Here is a 19,598-nt window from a genome sequence, read left to right on the forward strand (position 1 = left end):
TTTTGGGTCAATATCCCTCTTTATTTTAATCTATATGGGCCTTTATCCCCTTGTAATGATCTTTTCTTTATTATTTCTCTGTTCTCCCGTGGTTTTCTTCCCCATACCTTATTGTTTCTTTAGTGCTCTGAAATTCAAACTTGCTCATGCTCTCGTTTTCTTTTCTATGTGTCCCAAGTTGGTTTCACCACTTATCCTCTACTGTTGTGCTGCAACCTTCCTTAACCCTTTTATTCCCTTCAAATATTCCTTATGTTCTCTCTGTACGCACCCGTTTCTGCTTTTCATGTGATGAATTTTCTTTTGTTTCCATTCCTCATCTTAATTATATTTATAAATAAATAAAAATGCACTTGTTTGAATTATTTTTCTTTCTCATTCCTCTTTACAACATTGTCTATTTCTCTTTATCCTACCTAGAGGGTGATTCCTAGATAGCGTTATGTTTCTCAAATGCCTAGAGTTGTTTCCTAGGTACATTTGACTATATGTCAGCCCGTCATGAATTATTTTTCTTTCTCATTCCTCTTTACAAAACTTCTTAAAATTTTGAGGACTGAAGAAGCCTAATGCAAAGGTTCCACTAGAAGAAGTCAAACTTTGGTTTGCACTGATAGATTTGCCTGGTACTAAGTTGTATTGGTTGGTACAACGAGAGAAGAGAACAATGACAATACAAAGAAAGAACCTCCCATTCAGATACAGAGAGACAGGAAGAAGAAGGAAGTTCATGCCTTAAACTAATAAAAGTGTCTAGCAATAATTTGTCACTAAAACTAGTTAAAGTGCACACCATAATTGCATCTCCTCCATTTAAAATGAGCATCATGTGTTCTAAAGAACCTTAATTTTATCAATTGTTAAATCCAAATGTCGGTAGTGACAGAAATCCAGTAGGGACAACATGAGGCGGCCACCAGGGCCTCTGTACAGATAGAGCCTCCTAGAACAAACTCTGGAACAAAAATATATAAAAAGAATTAGTCCGTATATATTGATAACAAATTTAAAACTACTCATTAATATTTATTTTTTAAAATATTATAAAGGATTATCAAATAAATAATTTAACAAGGAATATAAAATAAAAAAACCCATGGTTCATCAAATTATTAATTATAATTAACCAAAAGAAAAACCTATGCACGGTGGATTTAGTATAGAACAAGAGCTCTTATGATATGTAATTTTAATGTATTAATATATTATGCGAGAACAACTTAAAAGAAACCGTGGATATAATATCTTTTTAGAGGTGGATATATCATATATTAAATTAGAACAAATATATGATACATAATAATAAAATAATATATATAGTGAAACAAAAGAAGAAGAAAAAAAATTGGGGGCCCCCTTAAAATTGGGGCCAGAACCGCCCTTGCACACCCCAAAGTCGCCTGTGGCGGCCACTATATACTTTCTCCTGATCCCCAATTGGCCCAGCCAACATCACTGCAATTGATTGTCATACTTGTCACACTGTTTTTTATTTTTCCGTTTATAATAACTTCGAATGCGTTGAGAAAAGAAAACGTTATCGAACCTCTATCGAGCTTGTGGCATAGTAATGGTGACTGCATTGTTGGAAAAAAAAGAAGCAGAAGCAGCACTAGAATTCCTATTTGTTGAAAAGGCAGGTTCTTTGGTGGGAGGAAGAGATGTAGCTTCATTGGCCAGCATAAGAATTACAGAAGACATTGTTGGGCGATCAGCTGGAGCTTCTTGAACACACAAAAGCCCTACTTGGATACACCTCAGGGCTTCATGAAGGGAGCATGTTTCCCTTACTGATTCATCAATCACCTCCATTCTTCTGCCTTCTTTCCATAACTCCCATGCCTATGGTTTAAGATTATATATAAAAGCACATTAATCTTGCATGAACATTCACTGGTGTTTGAAGCTAGCAGTTAATTGCAAATTTGAAAGGCTTAAGAACAAAAAGGAATATAAACTAGATTTTCTAACACTTACCCATCCAGCAAGAGTCAGTGAATTTTGAAAACGATGAAAAGCAGCATTTTTCTTTCCACTTACAATCTCTAAAAGCAACACTCCAAAGCTAAACACATCCAATTTTTCCAAAAAATGGCCATATTGTGCATACTCAGGTGACATGTAGCCACTGCATGAATTAATTAGTGGTAGAGAAGTGAGCAAGACCAGTGATTGCATATCGTTTTTAATACATGAATGAAAGCATGTGCTATACATATACTTACTATGCCCCAACAACCCTGTTGGTATTTGCTTCAATTTGATTTATCCCAAAAATCCTTGCCATCCCAAAGTCTGAAATTTTGGGGTTCATTGTTCCATCCAACAGAACATTACTTGCTTTTAGGTCCCTGTGAATAATTTTCAATCTAGAGTACTTGTGGATATAAAGTAGCCCTGAGCGATTCCTTCTATAATTCGAAAGCGGTTACCCCAATCCAATTTTGCATTTTCAGATGGATCTGATTGAGGAATAATGAGTTTAGTATAGTGATTTTCTTTAAATGGTGGAACAATGTCGTTGTACCAGAAAGGCAATTCAATGTGATGCCTCAGAAATCAACAATATCACAGATTTAATCTCAGAAATGGTGAGCACATACCAAACAGATGTTTGTCCAAACTTCGATGGGGCATGTACTCATAGATCAATATCATCTCCTTCTCTTCAATACAGCAACCCAAGAGCCTAACAAGATTGGTATGTTGGAGCTTGGCTATAAGCTTTAACTCATTCATGAACTCCTGATGCCCTTGCCCTGACTTCTTCGACAGCCTTTTTATGGCCACTTCTTCATTTTCAGGCAAAATCCCCTGTAGAGGAAGAAAAATACCACACACACACACAAAAAAAAAATTAAAAAATTAAAAAAACCAACTCCTTACCAATCAGAATTAATTAGGAAAACTATTATTTAAAGAAAGTACAAAGAAAGATCATATTTTCAAATAGGGCAAACAGTGGAAGTGTCACCTTATAAACAAGGCCAAATCCTCCCTCTCCCAGTTTATTAGCGTCGGAGAAGTTGTTAGTAGCAGCTAATATACTCCTTAAACTGAAGAGTGGTAGTTCTGTATCATTTGTTCCACCTCCAGCACTAATATTACTTGTAGTCTCACTCATATTTCCTCCTATGGACCCTGTTTCAGTCTCATCGTTAGAGCATCCTTTGTTTGGAATACTAAAATCTGTGTCCCTCCACGAGTGTGTGTGTGTGTGTGTGTGTGTGTGTGTGTGTGTGTGTGTGTGTGTGTGAGAGAGAGAGAGAGAGAGAGAGAGAGAGAGAGAGACTGTGTGTATGTGTGCTCGCGCGTACCTTCACTTCTCAAAGTTTTCTTCCATAAGAAATAGCCAAAGGTTATTGTAAGAAATCCTGCTGTTCCTGAGACTATTGCAATTACATTGGACCGTTGCTTCAAGAAATTATCAGCATGACTCTTATCATCTGCAAAGAATAGAAAACCACCTTGTGGAATGAAGGATTCAAACAATGGTCACTTTCTAGCCAAAATAACTAACTCTGGCTTGTTTTGTTTTTTTTTTGGCAAGTGGCTTGTTTTTCTTTTGACTAATCAATGTAATCTTGTGAAATCAGTGAGTGACTGAGTCTCAACTACGAGTCTTAGTACTGCTGGATTCAAAGAACACATTTATGCAGAAAATAGCAAAAGAAACCAAATTAACGCACCTTGATTTGAGCTATGAAGGCGAATATAAATAGTTTCCCTGAAGTGTGATTCGCTACAAGATCCATCAAGTCACCAAACCATGTCAAACATCTCCCAGTATTTTCTTCCGTCATATTTACATAAGCATAAGCTGTGCAAGAGCAGTTCTGATGGCATTCAGATTCACACTCACTCATGCTCTTATTTCCTAACTGAATAGAATGGTCTGGTAGTTTCATCCTGTCAAAATTTGAGAACCCTTCTTTATCACAAGTCAATTCCTTTTCCCGAACACAGCCTCCGGGCCAATCCCCCATAGCCCATTTTTTGTGAAATTTGGTCCTAAAACCTTTCAGACACTTGCACTGTGATGAGAGGGGATTGCTATTTATATCACAGGCACCATCAGGACCGCATTGAGAATAAAATTCACATTTATGAACTGGCTCTGTCCAATATGGAAACCATGTTCTACTGTAATCCCGCCACTGCTGCAGCACAATCTGCCCAGTTGGGTTCAACTTGACCATCAATTTTATTGAGCTAACCGACACCGACACACCATAACTAAGATAAACCTCCTCAATGTCAAAGTTGTAAGTAAGGAAATAGGAGTTTCCACTTAAATTGCCAAAAGTTGTTTGTGTTTTCTTGCCAATGCAGATAATACTTCTCCAGTATGGAGCATTTTCCTTCCAGATAAAAACCTGGCCAGGCGCTACTTTGGGATCAAAGCCTAAGGTGAACTTTCCGGGTTGTGGATCATCAACTGCTGCCCAGGATAAAGACGCGTTTGATAGCCTGTTCTTTTGTTCGCGCAAAGCCTCATGCCAGGCAACAATGTATCAGAGGGATGATCGAAGCTCTGCCACAAAGTATCTTCTCCATGTCTCAGTTGAAGGTTTCCACTGTCCAGGAGCTCAGCACTTGTGGCGTTCATTGCAGAAGCAGGTACTGATGCATTAGATGACCAGATAACTAGTTTTCTAGTAACCCATCTAACACAACCAGATTCCCGTCAGCGCTGAGCGCGAAAACACCCGGAGAATCAAGCGGGGATGCTCTGTTAGCAACCCATACAATTGATTCTGTCTTTGGAATTGTGTTGTACCATATACCAAGGAAGTATCTCGTAGAATTTGGAGGACTGAAGAAGCCTAATGCGAAGGTTCCACTAGAAGAAGTCAAGGTCTGGTTTGCAGTGAGAGGTTTTTCTGGTACTAATATGAATATCAATTATTTATTTGGCGTGCTTTAATATGAATATCAATTCACAGGTCCCCTTGTCATGAACACGAAAGCAACCTTGGGAACTCGATGGAATGGATAGTCATGAATCCTAGGAGTCAGGAATCCATAGCTTTAAAATTATCAACTTCCAATATGAGCCACACAGCCCAACCTCACATACGAGGATTAAAGGAATACATAAAGCCGCCAAAGGTGATCCAAAACTTCTAGTCGATAGAACTATGAATTCCTAGTTTATAGGAATAAGGGAACGAAAGGAATTTTAAGACAATTAGAGAAACAAAAGGAAGAAGCTAAGGAACTGCTTTGAGTTCTGCCTTTTTGAATTGCTTCCTTATTTCAATGAATAACTTACATATTTATACAAGGTTCGGTTGCTAAAATTAACTAAACTAAAATAGTAAATTATTTTAAGCCATAAAGAATGAATGGCCTAAAATCTTACTTAATTTGAACCATTAACTTTTTATGGTTTATAACAATTCGTTATAAACCATTAGTTTTTATGGTTTTAAATAACTTAATAATATAATATAATATAATAAACTATAATTATATTATATTATGTTTATTTTTGTTGGTAGATCCTCCTGGATCATGGCTCCCCCATCTAAGATGCTTGAGCTCCTGGTCAAGCTACATTGAGATGAGGAAACTCTAGTATTGCCTTGTCTCGAATATACCATTTCGATTTGCTGGGAAGTTGCCCTTTACTACCAATACGAAAATACTCATACTTTCCATGTCGAGTCTCACGAACCTTTTGTTCCAATATGGATGAAATGCAGTACTTCTTTTCAATCTAGTATCCATCATTTCCCATAAAGACCTCCAGAAATGGCCTAAGAATCGACTGTCTCTATCAGAAATAATCGATGTAGGTAAGCCAAAATACTTCCAAACATGTTGGAAAAATAACTTAGCAGCTCCTTCTCCAGTAACGGTCTTCTTGCATGGAATGAGAATCACCATCTTACTGAAACGATCTACCACCACAAACAAGTAGTCATTTCCAGACTTGGTTTTAGGCAATCCACCTAAGAAATCCATCGAGATACTCTCCCAAGGTCGGCTAGGTACTGGCAATGGAAGATACAGTCCTAACTTTCTATTGGAAGGCTTTGATGTGTTGCATAGAACACAACCTCGAATGTATCGTGAAACATTGAGATGCATCTTTGGCCAATACACATAGCGACGAAGATTCAATAAAGTCTTCTCAACTCCAAAATGTCCTGCTACTTTGGAAGTATGAGCCTCACGAATCCACTGCAATCTGTCGCCATCTTCTGGAATGCACAATTGTGTTCCCTTGTACATTAGTCCATCCTTCAATTGGAACTCACTAGTCTTTCCTTGTTGTAGCTTGGCATATGCTGAGTTGAAATCAGTATCTGTGTCATACCCTTTGGCATATTCAGAAGGAACAATGGGTTGGATTTGCATAGCCACCAGCAATGTGGAACTAACTGGTGTAGGTGGTCTAGATAACATATCTGCCAACTTATTAGTTGTTCCTTTCTTGTACTTTATCACAATATTGAATTGTTGTAGGTAAGACATCCATTTCATATGGCGAGCATGCTGCAACTTAGACTGTGTAGTTAAAAATTGAAGAGGTTTATGATCTGAGTGAACTACAACTTTTTTTCCCAACAAGTAAGCTCTCCAATGCTTCACTGCTTGATGCATTGCATACAGCTCCTTGTCATAAGTTGGATAATTCAATACCGGTCCACTAAACATCTCAGAATGGTATGCAACTGGTTTCCCATCCTGAAATAATACGGCTCCCATTGCATAGTTTGATGCATCTGCTTCTACGTCAAATGGTTTCTGCAGATTCGGTAATGCTAGTACTGGGGCCTCTGTAATCTTTCGTTTCAACAATTGGAAAGATTCTTCATGGTTTCTCGACCATTCAAACTTTTGATTGGCTTTTGTAAGTGAATGTAAGGGTGCTGCAATTTGTGAAAAGTGCCGAATAAACTTTCGCAAATATTGACATGCACCTATAAAGCTCCGAACTTCAATCACTGAACGGGGTGTAGGCCATTGAGAAATCACATGTACTTTCTCTAGGTCCATTTTCAGTTCTCCTGCACCAACAATGAATCCCAGGTATACGAGGTGTTGTTTCCCAAATTCACACTTCTTACCATTTAATTATAATTGATTTGTTCGTAGAACCTCCAAAACTTGAGCAATATGATGAAGATGGTCCTCCCATGTGACACTAAAAATGAGAATGTCATCTAAGTATACAATGACGAAGTCGTCAATGAAAGGGCGGAGTACCTCATTCATCAATCGCATGAAGGTAGCTGGAGCATTACATAACCCGAATGGCATGACTAACCACTCGAAGAGTCCCTGCTTTGTTTTGAATGCAGTCTTCCAAGTATCTTCTTCATGTATGCGGACTTGGTGATAGCCAGATTTGAGATCAAGCTTAGTGAAGTAGTGTGCACCATGTAGTTGATCTAGTAGGTCATCAATCCTCGACAATGGATACCGATTCTTAATGGTTATTTTGTTGAGTGCCCTATAATCAACACACATACGCCAGCCTCCGTCTTTCTTAGGCACAAGTAACACTGGCGAACCACATGGGGAGCAGCTAGGTTTGATGATTCCTTGTTCAAGAAGTCCCTGAATTTGCTTTTTGATCTCGTCAGATTCCATCAAAGAAGTACGATACAGACCTAAGTTTGGTAGAGGTGAATCTCCTACCAACTGGATCTCATGCTCTATAGCTCTCTGTGGTGGCAAACCTTGCACATCATGAAATAAGTCCTTGAACTTCTCCTGCAATTTTCCTATGTCTGAGCATTGCGTAGGAGATAAAGACAATGTAGACAATGTCACAGCTCCAGAACTTTGATCTTGTGGTCGAATCATCAACAAAACAAATCGCCCACATGAATTGACTAACCTCTTGGCTTGGTTAGCTGTCAGCAAATTATCTGTAAGCAAATTATTTGTAGCTTGAGGCTTGCAAGCGTTGATGTGGAACTCCTTCCCATCCTTCACAAGTCGATACTTGCGAAGCCTCCGATAGTGGATGGCATCTCGGTCCCATAAATATGGACTGCCTAATATGACTTGGCAAACATCCAAAGGAACCACCTCACATGTCACCTCATCGATATATCAATTGGTGATAGCAAATTTGAAGGTACATTGCTTCGTGATCTGTAAGTCAACATCTTTCTGAATCCATCCTAGCGGGTACGGCTTAGGATGTGGTGTGGTTTCTAAACCCACTTTTCTTACTAAAGCCTCTGAAATCAGGTTTTTCTGACTTCCAGGGTCAATGATAGCTTGTACAACACTTTGCTTCACCTGAATATTCACATGAAACAACTCTTCACGGTTGTATGTGTCTTCAATATCTGCTGGTCTTGTCATAAGGGTAAGTGTAACATCAGGTTGCTTCAATTCTGGAAGCTCTTCTGCTTGTTGTATAGTTAAGGTGGCTTTTCTGTCATTTCTCCCCTGGTTGTTTTTCTCGCGCTTTGGCCGTAACTCAGGATGGAGTATCCAGCACTTGTCTTTGGCATGTCTACTGGTTTGACAGTGATCACAGTATACCTTCTGTGTCTGACCTTCCTTGCTCTGCTTCCCCTTTTTCTGCCAGTCAGTTTTGTTGACAAGTTTTGATCTGTCATCCTTCTTGTCAGTTCTTTTATTTTTCGCCTCAATGGCGATGGCCTTCATAGTAGCTTCTTCAATGGTGTCTACGGTGAACAATTTTAGTTCTTTCCGTATGTAGTCGGCAAGACCTCCGGTATACTTCATGAAAACGTCGTAGTCATCGACGTCAATGTCTAGAACCATAGCTTGGTTGTGAAACTCTGTTGTATACTCTTGTACATGTTGTCCAAATCTTTGTCTGAAGTGTTGCCATTTATACCATCTTTCATCTTCATAGCCAACTGGATAAAATTGTTTTCTCAAAAGCTTCTTGAAGTTCTTCCAAGTCAATTTTGAGACATCATACCGTCTCTGATAGGACTTCCACCATGTAAGGGCATGGCTTGAAAGTTTCAAACTCGCAAATTTTATTTTTTGCACATTAGAATACTTATAAACTGTGAAATAAGTTTCTAATGTGTCTACCCAGTTATCTAGCTTTTCAGGATCAACATCTCCTTTATATATAGGGATGTCAACCTTAAAATCAATCTTTAAGGTATCAATAGAATTTTTATTGTCACCTGATTCAGCTTCCTTTTTCGTTGGATCAGCTTTTATGTCGTCTTCATCTTTGCTATCCTCAACAACCTTTTTCTTGAGCTTTTGATCAGGCTCGGATGAAGTTGATGGACGTGAAGATTTTCCAGTTTTCAAACTCTCCACGAGTTTAAGGATTGATGCAGACAAGTTTTCAACTTGTTGCTCAAGTTTAGTGATGCGATCGCCATCATTAGATGTATCTTGTTTGTTTTCTCCAGTCATATTGCCTCTCTTGGACCTTGGCTTTCGGTGTACGAGCAAAGGACCCAAAAGTTCTTCTCCAGAAGCTTTGCGTTGGTTGCGAGTTGAGACCATAAACCACCGTCACCCACTCGGATCTGGTGCTCTGATACCACTTGATCCAAAACTTCTAGTCGATAGAACTATGAATTCCTAGTTTATAGGAATAAGGGAACGAAAGGAATTTTAAGACAATTAGAGAAACAAAAGGAAGAAGCTAAGGAACTGCTTTGAGTTCTGCCTTTTAGAATTGCTTCCTTATTTCAATGAATAACTTACATATTTATACAAGGTTCGGTTGCTAAAATTAACTAAACTAAAATAGTAAATTATTTTAAGCCATAAAGAATGAATGGCCTAAAATCTTACTTAATTTGAACCATTAACTTTTTATGGTTTATAACAATTCGTTATAAACCATTAGTTTTTATGGTTTTAAATAACTTAATAATATAATATAATATAATAAATTATAATTATATTATATTATGTTTATTTTTGTTGGTAGATCCTCCTGGATCAAAAGGTTTTTCACAACATGAACAATACAGAGTTGCTATGGAGAGCTTCCATGACTCCTAGGATTCCTGACTATCCATTCCATCAAGTTCTCAAGGTTCTGCTTTCATGTTCATGACAAGGGGACTTGTGAATTGATATTCATATTAAAGCACGCCAATTGCCAATTATTTATTTGGGTAGTTGTTAATTAATTTAGAAAAGTGGAAAGTTTGCTAGGTTAATAAGGGTAAATCAGGAAAAATCTTATTGAAGTATTGTTTCTCTCTCATAATAATGTTATTAAATAAATAAAAAATAAAAAAATTAACCATAGTTAAACCCATGGATATGTGTCAACTTTTGGGAGGGGTGGTGAGGGTACACCTAAGGTTAAGGTGGTGAGCAAAAATGCACCCTTTCTCTAATATTTTCTTTTGGACCTTCTCCATTTTCCTCATGACATGTATCACTTTCCTTACACTTAAAACAATGTCATCAATGCATCACACAAGCTCATTTTTCTTTTCCAAATTAACCCTTATTAAATGTATTATTATTATTATTATTATTATTATTACAACAAGCTAGTATTTTAACAACTTTCTTTCCACCTTATTAAAAATATTAAATAAGAAAAAAAAAATTAGGTTTTTATATATAAAAATGTATTTGATTTTTGTTTTTCCACCATATTAAAAAATTAAATAAGAAAAAACATAGGTTTTTATATATATATATATATATATATAAGTCTGATTTTCGTTTTTCCAAAGAATACAGATTATAACTCACTAAAAAAAAACACACTTTTTTTTCAAAAAAAATAATTTGACTTTTTTTATTTATTATTTATTTTTAATAAGGTGGTAAGAAAATTGTAAAAAAAATTAATACATTTAATAAGGGTTAGCTTGGAAAACAAAATTTAAGTGTAAGGAAAGTGACACATGTCATGAGGAAAAGGGAGAAGGTCCAAAAGAGAAGGTTAGAGAGAAGGTTGCTAACATTCCCCTACAAAATTTCACACCAAATATGTATCAATCAATAGAAACAGAATCAACTATTACTAATCAGGGGCGGAGCCAACAATAGACCAGTGTGGTCCCAAGCCCCCACTCTATTTTTACCTCTTCTATTTGTATATTATATATGATATATAATATTTAGTATATTAGGTTAGTTTTAGGATATTTACCCTTAAAATAAAATAACATATTAGATTCTGTTGGTATCAAATTTCTTGATCACTCTTCTACTCATCTCCCTCATATCTTCTAGGTTAGTTTATGACACTTGCACTAAAAACTCCTACCCTCTGTTTGGATAAGGACAAATAGCTCAGAATTTAACAGAAGAAATTGACAATTCCCTTGTTTGACAACTGAAGCGCGGAATTTATTAAATGAAGCTCGAAAAAAGTTGTGAAAATTGGGGCATCAAATTCCCGAGTTTTATTTCCACCAAAATAGGCATCATTTCACAATTTCTACGTAATTTTCAATTCTTTCATCTAATCGAAATATTGCACTTTATGAACTGTTTATTTTTCTATTTCTTTTCTCTGTTGGAATATAAATTATTAATTTTAAGTTTTTAATAGTGTAGATGATGAAATTAGTAGTTAACCCATTTAAAATATGAAATTCATAATAATTTTGAGGAGAAGACAAATTTTAAGAAGGGCCCTCTAATATGAAATCCTGACTCTATCATTGGTACTGACGAAGGCATTTAGCCCAAGTATGAATGATATGACCTTCCACTATACAACTAAAACACAAAACAGCAAAGACATATCACGCAGGGGAAAGTGTAGGACCCCCCGATAGACTTATCTCAACAGAAGAAACATGCCTTTCTGCCAATGTAAAAGCCAAGGCTGGCTCTTAGATGAAACTAGGGGAGGGCATCGGGATCGGAAAACCAGAACATCAAACCAGACCGAAAGAAAAAAATCTAAAAAAATCGGTTGACTAGAAAAGTCAACAAACAGGCACTGAATCGGATCGGACTAATTCAAACCGATTTTGATTCTGGTTTTATGTCACTCAAAACTAAACCGGACCAAATTGAACCGGCTAAGTTAATTTAATATATATATATATATATGTATATATGTTAAAATATCAATTTCTTAGGCCCAAACCCAACTATTTCAATAGACCAACAAAAACCCAAATTTCTTTTCTCATTTCCCAAGCTCAACAAGCCATACTAAATACTAATATCCTAATCCTATTTCTTTTCTCATTTCCCAAACCCAACTAGTACTGATGATTTACCTTCTCCTGTTACCAGTGACGGTACCATCAACCTCACCCCTTCCTTACCTTTGTCTTATGCGCTCTTGGTTTCTAATATTCATTGCAACTTGTTATATGTTGGTCGTTTACTTGATACACTTAATGCGTTTGCTACTTTCTATTCTACCCATTAATTGTTCTTTTCAGGATCTCATAACTCATGAGATGATTGGGCATGATAAACGGATAGGGGATTGTATTACTTGACTTACCGATAAGATATAAGCTTTTCACTCTATAATTTACCGGTAAAATATATGATTTTCACACTATAATTTACCAGTGAGATATAGGGCTTTCACTAACTTACCGATAAAATATAGGTTTTCCACTCTTTAACTTACTGGTACCTTTGGCCTTTGGGTGCTTTACAAGGCAAATTTGTATCTGTTGTGTTCTTTTTAGCAAGGATGCTATCAATAACTCAATTCAAGCAAAAAAAAAAAAAATTTCTCTCCAACTCATTGCCAATAATTTCACTTTGTCGTTCAGGGGTGAAAAGCCGAGAGAGTCAGAGAGAAAAATACGACGAGGGAGAGAGAGTAATTATTTGTAAAAACAATATAAAACAAAAGATAAAAAATGTAATCTTGGGTTTTATAAATAGGTGAAATGGTATTTTATTGAGGCTAGCAACACCAGCCATTAGATTAAATCGAACGGATGTAACAAGTTTGGACCTCAGGAGAGCAGCACTGTTGTCTCTAATATGCAAATATTTTATTAAAATTGGAACATCTATCGACCTTCTGCCAAACTAATGGTGACTGTATTGTTGGAAAAACTTGCAGGTGTTTGACCAGAAGAACTAACAGCAGCAGGTATGGAATTCTTGTGAGTTGAAAAGGCAGGTTCCTTGGAAGGTGGAAGTGATGTGGCTTCATTGGCCTGCAGCATACGAATTACAGAAGACATTGTTGGTCGATCAGCCGGAGCTTCTTGAACACACAAAAACCCTACATGGATACACTTCAAAGCTTCATCAGGGGGGCATGTTTCCCTAACTGATGCATCAATCACCTCCATTCCTCTACCTTCTTTCCACAATTCCCATGCCTAATTAAGATTTAAAATACTTAAACTTCAATTTTACGGTTAATCACAAATTTACAAGGCATACCCACAGAAAGGAACATATATAGTTTAGAATTATTTATACTTACCCATCCAGCAAGAGTTGGTGAATGTTCACAGCGGTAAAAAGCAGCATTCTTCTTTCCACTTACAATTTCCAACAACAACACTCCAAAACTAAACACATCTAGTTTCTCAGAGAAATGGCCATATCTTGCATACTCTGGCGACATGTATCCGCTGCATGAGTTGATGGTAGAGAGGTAAGCAATAGTAATGATAGCATAAGGTTTAGCAAATGAATGAAAACATGCCCTACATATAAATACTTACTATGTGCCAACAACCCTATTGGTATTTGCTTCAGTCTGATTTATTTCGAAAATCTTAGCCATTCCGAAGTCTGAAATTTTGGGGTTCATTGCTCCATCCAACAGCACATTACTTGCTTTCAAGTCCCTGTGAATGATTTTCAATCTAGAGTACTTGTGGATATAAAGTAGTCCCTGAGCAATACCTTCTATAATTCGAAAACGTCTTCCCCAATCTAATTCTGTATTGTTAGATGGAGCTGATAGGACAAACCATGAAGAAAAAATGAGCCAAGTGTTTTTCTTTTTTCATTTTTTATATGAAATGCTGGACAAATGGAAAAAGATCTTGCATTACACGACTTTTGCCGTACGAGAAATCAACAATATCAAACAATCAAATCTTAGAAGGAATGAGGATATACCAAACAAAAGTTTGTCCAAACTTCGATTGGGCATGAACTCATAGATCAAGATGAGTTCCTCCTCTTCAATACAGCAACCCAAGAGCCTAACAAGATTGGTATGCTGGAGCTTTGCTATAAGCTTTAACTCATTCATAAACTCCAGATGTCCTTGGGCTGACTTTTTTGACAGCCTTTTTATGGCTACTTCTTGATTTTCAAGCAACACCCCCTGTAGTGGAAGGAAAATTCGGCACAAAGTGAACCACCATTTTACCAATTCTACTTAATTAGGAAAAAGGTTATTAGGAGAACAAGAAAAGAAATTATAATATTTATGAAAGAACAACTTTAATTAGCATTACAAAGTGGAAGTGTCACCTTATAAACAGGGCCAAATCCTCCCTCTCCCAGTTTATTGGCTACACTGAAGTTGTTTGTTGCAGCTAAAACTCTCTTTAAACTGAAGAGTGGTAGTTCTGCATCATTCTTCGCAGCTTCAGCTCTGGCTTTACTTATAGTCTCACTCATGCTGCCTTCCGTGCTCCCTGTTTCATTCTTATTATTAGAGCATCGGTTCTTTGGAACACTAGAATATATGTGTTTGTGTGAATGAGAAAGAGAAGGGTGGTAGCACTATACCTTCCATTCCCAAGTATTTCTTCCAAAAGAAATAGCCAAGAACTAATGTAATCAATACCCCTGTTGCCGACGCTATTCCAATTACAGGGGACTTTTTCAATACATTGTGGGAATGACTCTTAAGACCTGCCAAGAAAAGAAAAAAGAATGACCTATAAAATGATTGCTGTAAGCGTCATTTCTGGCCAACTACTGTCTGCTACGGATTCTAATTGGCAAATCCATGCACAAAAAAGCAAAAGAACACAAAACTTACCTAGTTGGGAGCCATGAACACGAATATAAACATCATGCCCATAATTTTGTAAACTCGGGGAATCAACAGGTTGATTATCTAGAATATCCATCAAGTCACCAAACCATGTCAGACATTTCCTAATGCTTCCTGCTGTCACATTTGGATAAGCATAAGCTGTGCAAGAGCAGTTCTGGAAGCATTTAGATTCACACGCACTCATACTCATATTTTCTAACAGAACAGCATGATCTGGCAGCTTTAGCTTAGAAAATTTTGAAAACCCATCTTCTTTACACATCAATGCTTTCTCTGGAACACAGCCACCAACCCAATTCCCCTTATCCCATTGGTCTTGGAATTTTGGCCGAAAACCTGTCAAACACTTGCATGGTGATGAGAGGGTTTCATTTTTATCATTGCAGGCACCATATGGACCGCAATGATTATAGAAATCACATGTATCAACAGGCTTCTTCCACCATGAAAACCATTTTTTACTGAAATCTAGCCACAGAAGCAGCTCAATCTGCCCATTTGGATTCAATATGACCCTCATTTTGACTGAATTATCTCAGACACCATAAGTAACGTAAACCTCTTCAGCATCCAAGTTTGTAAGTAAGGAAGTAAGCGGTTCCATTTAACGATGGAGCATGATCACCATCAACACCAAAGTCTGTGTTCGTCTCCTTGCCAACGTACAAATCACTTCTCCAATATATAGCATTTTCCTTCCAGATAACAAGCTGGCCAGGCACTTTAGGATCAATGCCTGAGGTAAACTTTCCGGGTTGTGGATCGTCAAGTGCTGCCCAGGATGTAAGGGCCCTTCGTTGGCTCGTCCTTTTATTAAAGCTAAGCTTCATGTTAGCCAAAAGTGTATCAGAGGGATTATCGAAGCTCTGCCACAGAGTATCTTCTCCAAATCTAAGTTGAAGATCTCCATTATCTACTAGTACACCAGTTGTCCCATTCATTGCAGAAGCAGGTACTGATGTATTAGAAGACCAGATAACTTTTCTAGTCCCATCCACAGTGTCCAACACCACTAGATTCCCATCACCGCTGAGCGTAAACACACCCGGAGAATCAAGTGGGGATTCTCTGTTAGCTACCCATATTATTGGTGTCTTTGGGATTTTGTTGTACCATATACCAAGGAAGTATTTGGTAGAATTTTCAGGACTGACGAAGCCTAATGCAAAGGTCCCAAGGGAAGAAATCAAGGTCTGCTTTCCAATGATAGATTTTCCTGGTCCTAAATTGTCTTGGCTGATACAAATTGGCAAGACAAGAGATAGAAGTAGCAAAGCAAGACCAAGATTGAGCCACTCCATTCAGCGACGGAGAGAAAAAGAAAGAAGAAGAAAAAATTTGTTCTTGCCTCAAAACTAAAAAAGTAGCTAACTATAATCTGTGCTTACTAAAACTAATGAAAGTTCACACCATAATTGCGTTTCTTCCATTCAAAATAGGCAGCATGTTTCTCTAAAGCACCTGAATTGCATCAATTATTATGCCGAAATTAATGTATCAAATTTACTAGAAATTTGTTGGGACAACAGGAGCTGAGGCGATTACCATTATCTCCAGATCTACTATTTCCCAAGCCACTCAGGTCCAAAGTATGAGTGAGACCACCTGTTGTGCTTTATCACCGTGCTAAGCCGAGATTCAGAAATACTAACACCACAAAGCCAACCACAACTTAAAATAAACAAGGAACAAAGATAGTACACAAAAGATTAATGAGGTTCGGCAAAATCATGCCTACGTCCCCGAATAGAGTACTTCACTACATAAGAATAATAACAATACAAGATACATTTGAAGTAATTCAACATAAGCCAAACTCCAAACCCCTGTACGCCCACTCACAGTATTTCCTAAGAGCTCATCTCTCACAAGAGTTCTGTACTCTCTTGCATTCCTCTGGGTCTTTCTCCCAAGTCAAGCCCGTCCTTCAGTCTTGCATGCTCCACACATCATATGGACCAGCTGCTGCTACATATTATTGGCTGCTTATTCAAACCTTCGTACACGTATGTCGGTAGCAACAAGATAAAGACCAAAATGTCTTCAACTTCAACCACTTATTTAATGCTACGTCACTTCTCCTAAAAGCCAATTTGTCAAAATTACAGCACAACGCTTAGGTCAAAATTATATCAGTAAACCGTAATACAAAATTCATGGCAAAAAGAGTGCTGCTATTTCCACCCACTTGTATTATTTTCCAACAAACCTTATTTTCAAATTTTTAAAGACAAATTTATCCATTTGTAAAATGACTTCTAAGGACAAATTTACACTTTTCTTCTTGTTTGTCTTGTTTCTCTGCGGATAGAAGCTCAAGAGGAAAAAAAATATCCAGGTTGACTCTTCTTTGCCGTATCACTCACTCAAGTCAAAGCGTAATTCCTCTCATCTTACATTTCTATGTTTGTTTGCATTTACTCTTTGTCTTGTGAACCATTTGAAAAATTTTGTACGTGGGTTTTCTTATTTATCCAAAAGAAAAGAAAAGAAAAACTAAAATTTGTAGGTGGGTTTTGGAATTTCTGAAACCAGGGTTTTTTTTTTTTTTGGTGGGATGCTTGTGGTTCAAAGGAAGATTTTTGGTCTGTTTGCTCGATTTGTTTTTTTGTTTTTTTGTTTTGGTTATGTGGTTAAGGCTACCGGGAGATTTAATATTTGTGGGTTTAGTATTATAGGAATCTGAGCTTGGAACTTTTGCTGGTTTCTGAAGCTAATTGGAACAAAACTGGGGTTGTTTTGAGTTTGGTTTTGGAGTTTTTGGGTATCCCTTGAAGCTTTGGAATGGTTTGACTTTGTGGGTATTTAGAAGAAGTACATATATTTCGTTTGATGAAGTTGTATTTGAGATTCAAGGAGTTGGAAAGTTGTATTTGAGCTTTGTTTTGAAATTTTGTGAAATTGTTTTGAAGCTTATGCGAATGGCTTGACTTTGTGGGCAGTAACGGATCTAGAAATTTTTCAAGGAAGGGGCAATATTTAAAAGGTTAAAAGCTCAAAAAGGGAAATTAGGCTGGTAAGTGGTAGGTTTAAAGCCATTTACGTGTAGGTTATAACTTATATCTAAATGTTTTGTTGAAAAAAGAAAAAGAAAAAAAAAGAACTTGTTACAAGCAAGTATGGTTAATTTCAGAAAGGGTGTGCTGTCTTATTTTAAAACAAAAGGATGGTTATTCCTCTTTAAACACAACCGCACCGTTTCATTAAAAAATAATTGAAAAATGCACCGTTTGATTATACAACACAAAGCCAAAACAGATTGTTTCACTAATGAAAAAGAATCACAATAATAATGCAAACGACACCGTTTGTGTCAAATTATCTGAGAAAAAAGAAGGTCATCTTCCTCAATACCTGAAATTTGCAAAAACAATGATAGGCTCAAGCAAAACACCTCCGCCTCTCCCCAGAGTGCGCCTGCATGCGAGCTGACAAGCAGAAACAAAACAGAAGACATTTCTCTCAAGCAAAACAAGAACATCTTTCAGGCATTTGCTCGAGCAGTTGGTGGGGCACTAAAGCAGAGGGGCAAATCTGGTACCTCCAAGGCTTTTTCGGGTGAAGGGAGGTGCCCCAGGACAAATTAGAAAGATTTAGTGTCTTTTCATTTAAGAAAAAATAAATATCTGATTCCAGTCCGATTCTTCCACCATAGTCTTTGTGTGTACTTTTTTGGGTTAATTACACTTTAGTACCATGTGGTTACACTCTTAAGACATGTTAATCTATATCTTCTTAATTTGTACAATAACATATCCAAACTTTTAAATTTGTTACAATGTGGTTCCGCCGTTAGGGTTTCAGTCATATTTCTACGTGGCATTGTAAGTTCCACATTTTTCAATTTTTGTTAATTTTAAATTGATTAAAAATGAATAAAATATTTATAGAATAAATAAAAAAATCTATCTGTCTCTGTCTCTGTCACTGTCTCTCTGTCTCTCTCCTCCCTGCATTCCCCATGACCACCACCCTTCAACACCACGAACCCAGAACCCATGGAGAGCGAAGCTCAAAACCTAAACCTAGTTCGTCTTTTAATTCTTGCCAAAACCCTCAATTTCAATCTCACCATCTCATTCTATCACAAATCGTAACCCCAATTCTCAAGAAGAATGCTTCTCACTCCGGCTCACTCTCCTCGCCACCTCTCATCCCCTTCACCATTTGCAATTTCCGATAGTTCGGTCCAACTGCCAAGAAGTTCCTCCCAAATCACTTCCAGAAACCCTAGAGGCCATCCCACAGTCCTCGACGAAGACACCTTTGTCGCCGCGATTGAGATGATAATCGAAAGAGACTTCTTTCCGGATATCTCGAAGCTTTGGGACCGCCTTGACTGGCTCGAAGCGATCAAGACCCGCGACCCGGGTCAGATCCACGATGCCCAGTTGAAGATCATTGAGTGCCACAACTTTATGGGCCAAATGTAGTCAAAATGTAAACCCTAAGCCACTGACTGAACATTTTGTTTTGATTGAATTAATTTGATGAAGCTTTGTAAGTTCTGGAATTTTTTGAATTTGAATTGTGTAAACAATTTCTCTCCTGTCTGATGGCTTAATCTGTTGGATATTGACAAATGGTTCATTGATTTTCAGTTGATTTTGCATTTTGGATACTTTAGGATATAATTTGCTATGTTTGAGTTTCTTGGATGCTTTGGTTTCTTTGTAATTCATGTTCTTTA

General features: G+C 37.2%; 2 pseudogenes; both read right to left on the reverse strand.

Annotated features, from left to right (window-relative positions):
- Nucleotides 1,519–4,905, reverse strand: LOC18781868 (annotated as a pseudogene).
- On the reverse strand, nucleotides 12,407–16,935 carry LOC18783102 (annotated as a pseudogene).

This window comes from Prunus persica, chromosome G3, assembly GCF_000346465.2.
Source record: "Prunus persica cultivar Lovell chromosome G3, Prunus_persica_NCBIv2, whole genome shotgun sequence".
NCBI classification, from domain to species: domain Eukaryota; kingdom Viridiplantae; phylum Streptophyta; class Magnoliopsida; order Rosales; family Rosaceae; genus Prunus; species Prunus persica.